Source organism: Tachyglossus aculeatus, chromosome 5 (assembly GCF_015852505.1).
Source record: "Tachyglossus aculeatus isolate mTacAcu1 chromosome 5, mTacAcu1.pri, whole genome shotgun sequence".
NCBI lineage: Eukaryota > Metazoa > Chordata > Mammalia > Monotremata > Tachyglossidae > Tachyglossus > Tachyglossus aculeatus.
Window position 1 is genome coordinate 57807077 of NC_052070.1, and position 12028 is coordinate 57819104.

Below are 12028 nucleotides of genomic sequence, written 5' to 3' on the forward strand. Positions count from 1 at the left end.
TGTGTCACCCCAGGGCTTAGAACAGTGCAATAGTGCACATAGTGCACATAGGAAGTGCTTAATAAATGCCATCATCATCATCATCATCATCATCATCATCATCATCACGTGAGCCACAGACGACCAAAGCAGAGGAGAGCCGGCTTTTGGGAGGCTGATGGAGCAAGCCAAGGTGGCATGGCGGATTGGCTGTCGTATCTCACACAAGGGAGGTGTTTCTGTGTGTGACCAAGCCTTTCCACTCAGGTCTGGGTTTCGCATTCAAGAGCTCTGTGCACCTGCCATTCCTAGAGACAGTGTGGCAAGAAGAAATAATAATAATAATGGCATTTATTAAGCGCTTACTATGTGCAAAGCACTGTTCTAAGCACTGGGGAAGTTACAAGGTGATCAGGTTGTCCCTCGTGGGGCTCGCAGATTTAATCCCCATTTTACAGATGAGGGAACTGAGGCCCGGAGAAGTTAAATGACTTGCCCAAAGTCACACAGCTGACAATTGGTGGAGCTGGGATTTGAACCCATGACCTCTGACTCCAAAGCCCGTGCTCTTTCCTATTGAGCCACGCTGCTTCTCAGTCCTGTCCTGGGAATCAGGACACCTGGGTTCTAATCCCAGGATTTTTGGGAAGCTATTCCAGGTCACCCAGTTGGGCATACAATCTAGATCCTCTTCTCAATGGACTGATCGGTACCTCAGCTTCCTCATCTGTAAAATGGGGATAATGCTGTCCTCCTCCCCTTTAGATTGTGAGCCCCAGGTGGGACAACAACTTGGCTCTCCCCTAGTGCTTGGCACACAGTGAGCACTTGGGGCCAGAATTGTTATTATCCCGTTCCTGGAGTCGGGAGATGTTTGGGTTTCGTGGAACCCATCATCATCAATCGTATTTATTGAGCGCTTACTATGTGCAGAGCACTGTACTAAGCGCTTGGGAAGTACAAATTGGCAACATATAGAGACGGTCCCTACCCAACAGTGGTCCGCAGACCAGCACTGCAGGAGGCCGCAGAAGGCAGGCCGCCTCTTTCACTTCCTACTGTAGCAGAGGAGAGGTCCCTGAGAGGACCTGGGTTCGAAACCTCACGTTTCATCAATCTTGGCCGACACCCAGACACGCACGGGCACTGGAGGGATTCACCGGCTCCAGCAGGGGAGTTGGCCAGCTCCAGGGGGAAATTGGAAGGGGGAAGGTAGGGAAGGGGAGAAGGAGGGATGGGAGAGAGGGAGGGGAGAAAGAGGAGAGGGAGGAGAGAAAGAAAAGGAGAGGGAGGAGAGAAGGGAAGAGGGAGGGAGGACGTGAGAGAGGGAGAGAGGGAGCAGAAAGAGAGGGGAGAGGGGAGGAAGCGAGGGAGAGAGAAAGAGTGGGGATTAGTTGGCTTCCCACAGCCTGGGCTTCAGTCTCCCCCTCAGTAAAATGGGGCTATCAGAGCCCCATTGGAAACAAAAATCAAAGCCTCCGTGAACGCCCCAACCCCTAATCAGCAGGGGCCACAGGCAACGAGGTCTCTAAAGCTCAGGAACAAGGGAGCCCCTGACGGGATCCTGCAGGCCCTAACACAGGGGAGGTCAGGGGACAGCCGCACGGGTCTGCACACTCCTGGAAACGCCAGGAGCTGGGCACTCGGGGACTCCACAGACCGGTCCTGGGATCGGGAAGCTTTCCGAGGCCTCGGCGGGGAGTTTGGGGATTTAGGCATCCCCATAGCCCGTGCCCATTTGGCAGGGAGCCTCTCCATCGGTCTGAGAGATGGTCTATTCCCACTCATCACCAGGAGCAGGGCTTGGGACGGGGTTCTTTCACGGGCAGGGCAGCAGAGAAGCTGTTGCTGCATCGATGATATGAAGGGTTCCTGCAGCCCTCAGAATAATAACAATGATGGCATTTATTAAGCACTTACTATGGGCAAAGCACTGTTCTAAGTGCTAGGGAGGTTGCAAGGTGACGAGGTTGTCCCATGGGGGGGGCTCACAGTCTTAATCCCCATTTTACAGATGAGGTCACTGAGGCCCAGCCTGATGGAGCACCTGAAGGCCTGCGCGGAGATCGCCACGCAGCGAACCATCAACTGGCAAAAATTCTGCATCAAAGATGATTGTAAGTCGTCTCTCCCGCCGTGGGCTGAGGGGCCCGGCTCACCCGAAGGCCGAGCGGGAGCTCAGAAGGGCAAGGTTTCTCTCGGAATGGTATTGAATTCCTCTGGACCGACTCCAGAGAGGGTGGATTGCTGGGATTTATTTTACTTGTACATATTTACTATTCTATTTATTTTGTTAATATGTGTTGTTTTGTTGTGTGTCTCCCCCTTCTAGACTGTGAGCCCGCTGTTGGGTAGGGACCGTCTCTATTATGTTGCCGACTTGTACTTCCCAAGTGCTTAGTACAACGCTCTGCACACAGTGAGTGCTCAATAAATACGATTGAATGAATGAATGAATGAATGGTATTTATTTTACTTGTACATATTTACTATTCTATTTATTGTATTTTGTTAATATGTGTTGTTTTGTTGTCTGTCTCCCCCTTCTAGACTGTGAGCCCGCTGTTGGGTAGGGACTGTCTCTATATGTTGCCAGCTTGTACTTTCCAAGCGGTTAGTACAGTGCTCTGCACACAGTAAGCGCTCAATAAATACGACTGAATGAATGAATAAATGGTATTTATTTTACTTGTACATATTTACTATTCTATTTATTTTATTTTGTTAATATGTGTTGTTTTGTTGTCTGTCTCCCCCTTCTAGACTGTGAGTCCGCTGTTGGGTAGGGACCGTCTTGCCGACTTGTACTTTCCAAGCGCTTAGTACAGTGCTCTGCACACAGTAAGCGCTCAATAAATACAATTGAATGAATGAATGAATGGTATTTATTTTACTTGTACATATTTACTATTCTATTTATTTTATTTTGTTACTATATTTTATTTTGTTGTCTGTCTTCCCCTTCTAGACTGTGAGCCCGCTGTTGGGTAGGGACCATCTCTATATGTTGCCAGCTTGTACTTCCCAAGCGCTTAGTACAGTGCTCTGCACACAGTAACCCTCAATAAATATGATTGAATGAATGAATGAATGGTATTTATTTTACTTGTACGTATTTACTGTTCTATTTATTTTATTTTGTTGTCTGTCTCCCCCTTCTAGACTGTGAGCCCGCTGTTGGGTAGGGACCATCTTTATATGTTGCCGACTTGTACTTCCCAAGCGCTTAGTACAGTGCTCTGCGCACAGTAAGCACTCAATAAATACGATTGAATGAATGAATGATATTTATTTTACCTGTACGTATTTACTATTCTATTAATTTTATTTTGTTAATATATTTTGTTTTGTTGTCTGTCTCCCCCTTCTAGACTGTGAGCCCGCTGTTGGGTAGGGACTGTCTCTATGTTGCCGACTTGTACTTCCCAAGCGCTTAGTACAGTCTGTGCACACAGTAAGCGCTCAGTAAATACGATTGAATCAATCAATTGATCAATCAATTGAATGAATGAATGGTATTTATTTTACTTGTACATATTTACTATTCTATTTACTTTATTTTGTTAATATGTTCTGTTTCGTTCTCTGTCTCCCCCTCCTAGACTGTGAGCCCGCTGTTGGGTAGGGACAGTCTCTAGATGTTGCCAACTTGGACTTCCCGAGCATTTAGTACTCTGCACACAGTAAGCGCTCAATAAATATGATTGAATGAATGGATGAATGAAGTGACAGGCCCAAAGTCACCCAGCTGACAATTGGCGGAGCCGGGATTTGAACCCGTGACCTCTGACTCCCAAACCCGGGCTCTTTCCACTGAGCCACGCTGCCTCCTGATTTCTTTCCCTTTCCTCCAGGCCGGCCCCAGGAACAAATTTGGCGATTCTACAGGGAAGCTCCAGACTGGTGGAGGCCGTTCGAGACGAGTTGCTCCTTGTGGGTGGGAGCTGGTGATCTGTGATCTTTGGCCATTTTGATCTGTGCCCCACCCTCGACCCCACAGCACTTTCGTGCAGAGCAGCGTGGCTCAACGGAAAGAGCCTGGGCTTGGGAGTCGGAGGTCATGGGTTCAAATCCTGCTCCGCCAATTAATAATAATAATAATGTTGGCATTTGTTAAGCGCTTACTATGTGCAAAGCACTGTTCTAAGCGCTGGGGGGGATACGAAGTTGTCCCATGTGGGGCTCACAGTCTTAATCCCCATTTTACAGATGAGGTAACTGAGGCTCAGAGAAGTTCAGTAACTTGCCCAAGATCACACAGCAGACATGTGGCGGAGCCAGAATTCGAACCCATGACCTCTGACTCCAAAGCCCGTGCTCTTTCCACTGAGCCACGCTGCTTCTCACGGCCAATTGTCAGCCGTGTGACTTTGGGCAAGTCACTTCACTTCTCTGGGCCTCAGTTACCTCAACTGTAAAATGGGGATGAAGACTGTGAGCCCCACGTGGGACAACCTTCTAGAGTGTGAGCCCCCTGTTGGGTAGGGACCGTCTCTATATGTTGCCAACTTGTGCTTCCCAAGCGCTTAGTACAGTGCTCTGCACACAGTAAGTGCTCAAAAAATATGATTGATTGATTGGTTGATTCTCGGAGCCTCAGTGACCTTATCTGTAAAAGGACCTTATCGTCCCCCTCCCTCCCTCTGCCCTACCCCCTTCCCCTCCCCACAGCACTTGTATATTATTTGTACATATATATTACTCTATTTATTTTATTTGTACATAGTTACTATATTTATTTTATTAATTACATGTATATAGGTATAATTCTATTTATTCTGTTGGTATTGACATATTTATTTATTTATTCTATTTGTACATATTTACGATATTTATTTTATTAATTATGTGTATATGGGTATAGTTCTATTTATTCTGTTGGTATTGACATATTTATTTATTTATTCTATTTGTCCATATTTACGATATTTATTTTATTAATTACGTGTATATAGGTATAATTCTATTTATTCTGTTGGTATTGACATATTTATTTATTTATTCTATTTGTCCATATTTACGATATTTATTTTATTAATTATGTGTATATGGGTATAGTTCTATTTATTCTGTTGGTATTGACATATTTATTTATTTATTCTATTTGTCCATATTTACGATATTTATTTTATTAATTACGTGTATATAGGTATAATTCTATTTATTCTGTTGGTATTGACATATTTACTTATTTTATTTGTACATATTTACTATATTTATTTTATTAATTATGTGTATATGGGTATAATTCTATTTATTCTGTTGGTATTGACATATTTGCTTATTTTATTTGTACATATTTATTCTATTTATTTTATTTTGTTAATATGTTTTGTTTTGTTCTCTGTCTCCCCCTTCTAGACTGTGAGCCCACTGTTGGGTAGGGACCGTCTCTAGATGTTGCCAACTTGGACTTCCCAAGCGCTTAGTACAGTGCTCTGCACACAGTAAGCGCTCAATAAATACGATTGATGATGATGATGATCACCTTGTATCCTCCCCCTGAATGGATGAATGAACCTGATCACCTTGTATCCTCCCCAGCGCTTAGAACAGTGCTTTGCACATAGTAAGCGCTTAACAAATACCATCATTATTATTATTATAAATTATATTAATGTCTGTCTCCCCTTCTAGCTCACTGTGGGCAGTGAACATGTCTAAATAGAAACCACATGGCCTACTAGATAGAGCACGGCTGGGGAGCCAGGACCTGGGTTCTAATCCAGCGCTTAGAACAGTGCTTTGCACATAGTAAATGCTTAATAAATGCCATTAAAAAAAAAATCCCGGCTCTGCAACTTGTTTGCTGTGTGACCTTGGGCAAGTCACTTCACTTCTTTATGCCTCAGTGCCCTCATCTGTAAAATGGGGATTAAAACTGTGAGCCCCATGTGGGGCATAGACTGTGTCCAATGTGATTACTCTGTATTTAAGCCGGTGCTTAGAACAGTGCCTGTAACATAGTAAGCGCTTAATACCACAAAAAATTCTGTTGTATTCTCCAAAGTGCTTAATCCAGTGCTCTGCACACAGTAAGCATTCAATCGCTTGATTCATTCATTCAATCAATCGTATTTACTGAGTCCTTACTATGTGCAAGCACTGCACTAAGCACCTGGGAGAGTATAATACAATAACAAACCGACATTTTCCCTGCCCACAATGAGCTCACAGTCTCGAGTTGGGGGGTGGGGGAGAACAGACATTATTACGCATAAATAAATTACAAATATAAACGTTTGTGCTGCGGGGATGGGAGAGAGGATGAAGGAAGGGAGCAAGTCAGGGGGACGCAGAAGGGAGTGGGAAAAGAGGAGGGCTAAGTCACGGAAGACTTCTTGGCTTTGAAGTGGGGAAGAGCAATTATCAATCAATCAATCAATTGTATTTATTGAGCGCTTACTGTGTGCAGAGCACTGTACTGAGCGCTTGGGAAGTACAAGTTGGCAACATATATAGTCCCTACCCAACAGTGGGCTCACAGTCTAGGAGGGGGAGACAGAGAACAAAACCAATTATCTGTCCAATTGATTTCTCAGGCCCGCAGGCAGACTGGGCTTGGAAACTGAGGGAAAGGTTTGAATACAGACAAAAATGACGATGAGCCCAGAGGAATTTGGTGGGCAAGGGGAAGCCAGAAAAGCGAGGCAACTGGGAGGCCGGTAGCAGGGGCCAAAGTCTGCTGGGTGTCCTTTCGCAAATCACATAACTTCTCTGTGCCTCAGTTACCTCATGTGTAAAATGGGAATTAAGACTGTGCGCCTCTTGTGGGACAAGGACTGTGTCCAACCTGACTGCCTTGTATCTACTCCAGTGCTTAGAACAGTGCCTGGCACATAGTAAGCACTTAACAAATATCACTCTGAAAAGAATTAATAATAATAATAATAATAATAGTATTTGTTAAGCGCTTACTATGTGCAAAGCACTGTTCTAAGCACTGGGGGGATACAAGGTGATCAGGTTGTCCCACATGAGGCTCACAGTCTTAATTCCTATTTTACAGATGAGGTAACTGAGGCACAGAGAAATTAATGACTTGACCAAAGTCACATAGCTGACAAGAGGCGGAGCTTGGATTAGAACCCATAGCCTCTGACTCCCAAGCCCGGGCTCTTTCCACTGAGCCGCACTGCGAATTTAATTTCACGCTGTGAAATTAAACCGATCTACAGAGTTTCAGAATTTCACATCTATGAAAGGAAGAACAAAGAAGCCAGTATAGCATGTGACAGACATGGGGGGGAGATTACAAGATTACAATTAAGACTGTGAGCCTCTTGTGGGACAAGGACTGTGTCCAACCTGACTGCCTTGTATCTACCCCAGTGCTTAGAACAGTGCCTGGCACGTAGTAAGCACTTAACAAATATCACTCTGAAAAGAATTAAGACTGTGAGCCTCTTGTGGGACAAGGACTGTGTCCAACCTGATCGCCTTGTATCTACCCCAGTGCTTAGAACAGTGCCTGGCACATAGTAAGCACTTAACAAATATCACCCTGAAAAAAAAAATGAATGAAATTTGATGAATGTGAAAAAATCACTAAATTAAACTGAATGTTTGAAATGAGAACTTTTAAATTGCTGAGTGAATAATCCATTTCACGGGTGGTATATTTCACGATCATGAGAGAAAACAGGTGATTTCACGAACTAATCTTGGCAAATGCTTGGATTTCTGCTCTAGCGGGCAAGATGTTTGTGTACTGTCCTTCTAGACTGTGAGCCCATTGTTGGGTAAGGACCACCTCTATATGTTGCCGACTTGTACTTCCCAAGTGCTTAGTACAGTGCTCTGCACACAGTAAGCGCTCAATAAATACGATTGATTGATTGATTGATAGAAAGATCGGCAGTTCTGGTAGAGGACGAGCCATGTGGAAGGATGGCTGGGCTTCCTCCCGGATCTTTGAGGAGGTTGTTCTTGGGGGGCAGGCGCTGAGTGGGGACGGGGAGTGAGAGGAGAAAACTGGAGGAAGGGATTTCGGTTATTTCTGGGGACAGACTAGTCGGTGAGAAACTAAAGGACCAGGGCTAGGGTGAGCGGAGGGAGATGACCATAAGAATCATCAAAGTCTGGCCCCTGTCATGTTCCTGGAGCCTGAAGCTGATGCTGGTGGGACAGAATAGGGATCTAAAGAGAGACAGGGGTTGGGACTCCAACAGCGATCTGTTCTTCCGCAGATCTGTTCCCAACTGGGAAAATGAGCTAAGGGGCTCTCTGGGAGAAGCGACACTCTGCAATGTAGGGGTTGAGGACTTGGAGAACTATTCCCTAGGGGGGCTGCTATACTGGCCAGGACCCTAAAACTGGTCTGGGCCTAATTTTGGGCCCTTTTTTCGTCCCCACCATTCCTCTCCATCCCATGGAGCTTAGTTCCCACTGAAGGAAGGACAACCTGGGCCAATCTAAGTGAACTGATTCCAACTCTCTTTTTGAACCTCCCCCTGCCCCATCTCCAGCAGACCCTCAGGCCCACCCCTCTCCCCCCAAGGTCAGGTCTGGTGGGGCAGATTTGTCCACGCAGCCAATCATTCCAAATCCTTTGGTGAGCAATTGGCCCGGCCAACACCCGTGTGCGACTGAGCCGAACAGGGAGGGCCTTCCCCCTGCCCTGCCTTCCAGGACAAACAGCCAGTCCTCTCCCGGGAATACGGGTTCTCACTGGGCTATCGGGACCAGGATTGATGTGAGCCCACTGCTGGGTAGGGACTGTCTCTATATGTTACCAACTTGTACTTCCCAAGCGCTTAGTACAGTGCTCTGCATACAGTAAGCGCTCAATAAATATGATTGATGATGATGATGATGTCCTTACCTTTTGCAAAGGTATTTGAACACAGACTGCTTGGTAAGGAGCCTCACTCTGGCTTGCAGACTACGTTGGCTCTAGGCCACGGCCTGTCCGCTTTGCTGGTTAGTTCTTCCTGACGGGAAACTAGGTCACACTCCTCTTTTGACCAGTGGCCCGTCTCCTGGAGCCCAATGTGTGCCCAACCCGAAAGAGGTTCTGCCTCAGGGAAGCTGGTGGTGGGAGCTTGCTCTACACACTGGCAAAGAGAGAGAAAATTCCAGGGACTCGGACCCTTTCTGCTCTGCTGCTCGGCCCCCAAGGATGTCCTGGAAGCAGAATTCACAAGCTTCCGGGCCGATCTTGCCCTAAGGTGGGGGCTGAGGTGAAATGTGTCTTGCTCTACAGCTGACACACACCGTATCTACCCCGAAGCTGGCCTGGGCTCCCAGCCCGGCTTTGGAATCAAAAGGCCAAGTCTGAGAAAACACGACCATCAGGGGAGACCCCCGCGTCCCAGGGAGGAGACCCACCACCCTGAAGAAAACAGGCAGCAGCTCAGTGACTTTGGGAAGCCTCAACTCGGGAGACAGGAGGGGTTGGGAGAGGAGGGCTGTGCTTGGGTAGGAGACTCTGTCATTTATTTTCTTTATTTATATCTTATGTCCGTCTCCCCCTCTAGGCTGTAAGCTCCTTGGGATTGTGTCTGTTCTTGGGAAGCAGCGTGGCTCAGTGGAAAGAGCACGGGCTTTGGAGCCAGAGGTCGTGGGTTCAAATCCCAGCTCTGCCTATTGTCAGCTGTGTGACTTTGAGCAAGTCACTTCACTTCCCTGGGCCTGTTACCTCATCTGTAAAATGGGGATTAAGACTTTGAGCTCCCCCGTGAGACAACCTGATCACCTCGTAACCTCCTCAGCGCTTGGAACAGTGCTTTGCCAATAATAAGCCCTTAATAAATGCCATTATTATTATATTGTACTCTTCCAAGCACATAGTTCTGTGCTCTGCACACAGTAAGCGTTCAATACATATGATTGACTGACTGACCTCCCTGGGCCCGGGTGAATGGCAGAACTCAAGACGGGAAGAGTTTTCCCAAGACGTGAGAAGGCAGGCATAAGCGAGCCAGGGAGAAAACTTCAGACTTCAGCAGAAACGGCTAACACTCTGGGGTTGGGCTACGGTGGCAAAAAGAAAGCTACCGGAGAAAACTCTTTGGTTGGGTCCTTTCTGAAAAAAATAGCCATGGAACTTTTTCATTTCATAGCAATCCTGAAGGTAACTGAACCCACTTTCAAGGCATAGCTCAATCCAGACTCCCCCCCCCTCCAACAAGACCCCCAAAATTTGTCCCTTTGACTTTGCAATAAACATGTTTTCACTGGTGATGGGCTTTAGGAAACAATGGCAGGTTAAAGTCAAAGCAGCAGCAGCATGGACTAATTGTCTGCTCTGTGACCTTGGACAAATCACTTCACTTCTCTGTTCCTCAGGTCCCTCACCTGCAAAAAGGAGACTGTGAGCCTCACGTGCAGGACAGGGACTGTGTCCACCGTGATTACCATGTATCTACCCCAACACTTAGTACAATGCTGGTTACAAGGTGAGGCACTTAACAAGTACCATTTAAAAAATAAATAAAAGGGCACAGGCCTGGGAGTTAGAGGATCTGGGTTCTAATGCTGGCTCACCATCTGTCTGCTGTGCGACTTTTGGGCAAGTCATTTCACTTCTCTGGGCTCAGTTTCCCCATCTGTAAAAATGGGAATTAAATCCCACTCCCTCCTACCTAAACCGCGAACCCTGTGCGCGATAGGGATTCTGTCCGAACTGATAACCTTCTATCGACTTCAGTGCTTAGAACAGTGCTTGGCACATAAGTACTTAAATACCATAATTATTAATTTTTATTAAGGAGACTAACCTAGAACTGCCCATCCAGAACTGAAGGCCGCTTGGTGCCTGAACGCTATCGGCCGTAAAAGGTAGGATGGCCTAGCGGGAAAATCACGAGACTGGGAGTCCTGAGACTCGCGTTCTAGTCCCAGTCGTTGCCTGCTGTTTGAACTTGGGCAAGTCACCTAACTTCTCTGTGCCTCGGTTTTCTCATTTGTAAAATGGGGACCCAATACCTGCTCTTCTGTTTTAGATCAGAAGCCTGTGTGGGACCAAAGACAACGTCTGACCAACTGTAATAATTCTGGCATTTAAGCGCTGTGTGTCAAGCATTGTTCTAAGCGATTATCTTGAATCTACTCCAGTGCTTAGCACACGGTAAGCGCTTAATTCCATTACTGTTATTACGGCAGCTTTCTGCAGTCACCAGCCCTCAGGAGAGATGTCATCATTTCAGGCACTAAGGAGAGAATTACCAAAGCACTTTATCTCCTGGGGCATGGTGGAGCTGAACAAATGAGGCCCAGTAAGGTCTAATGTGTCCTGGCAGCCTCCTTAGAGCCTTCTGTCCCCTGATCGGTTGGAAGTTTCGTTGTTCATCATCAATCGTATTTATTGAGCGCTTACTATGTGCAGAGCACTGTACTAAGCACTTGGGAAGTACAAATTGGCAACATATAGAGACAGTCCCTACCCAACAGTGGGGTCACAGTCTAAACAGTGGGCTCACAGTCATTGTTGGGTCTTTTTACCTGGGCCTAGTCAGGAGCAGGGCTGTGGTTGCCGAGGAAGCCCTCCACTTAAGCTGGGAGCCCCAAGCGGGACGGGGACCGTGTCTGACCCGCTAAACTTGTATCTACTCCAGCCCCGAGGATGGTGCTTGACAGTAAGTGCTGAACAAATACGATAATAATAATAACAATCCAAACAAGTCGAGAAATGGGAGCTGGAGACCCCCCACCCTAGGGGAGCTTTCTGCTGGGAAAGAAGGGGATGGGAAAACACCGATTAACTGACGGCAAGGCTCTGGCAAGGTCTGGGATCCGCTGCCGTCAAGAGGCTTTTCGGGAAGAGGGACCGCTCCCCTCCAGCTCCTGCTCCAGCTGGCAGGGGCGCCTTTAAGCCTGCACCCTCAAGCGTCTCGAACTCGCAGGGCCACACAGGGTCAGCAGTTTGGGGAGGGCGAGGCGGCGGAGGGAACTCTGCTTCGACACCCGGAATTAGAAAGAAGGTGCACACCCAGAAAGACAACCAAAGAGAAGCGAGTGTCAGGACAGTGCATGTGGGCTCTGTCCAGTGGGTCCTGGAAGCCTAAAGAAGAAAAAAGGAAAGGGAAAAAGGTAAGGCTTCTGCCCG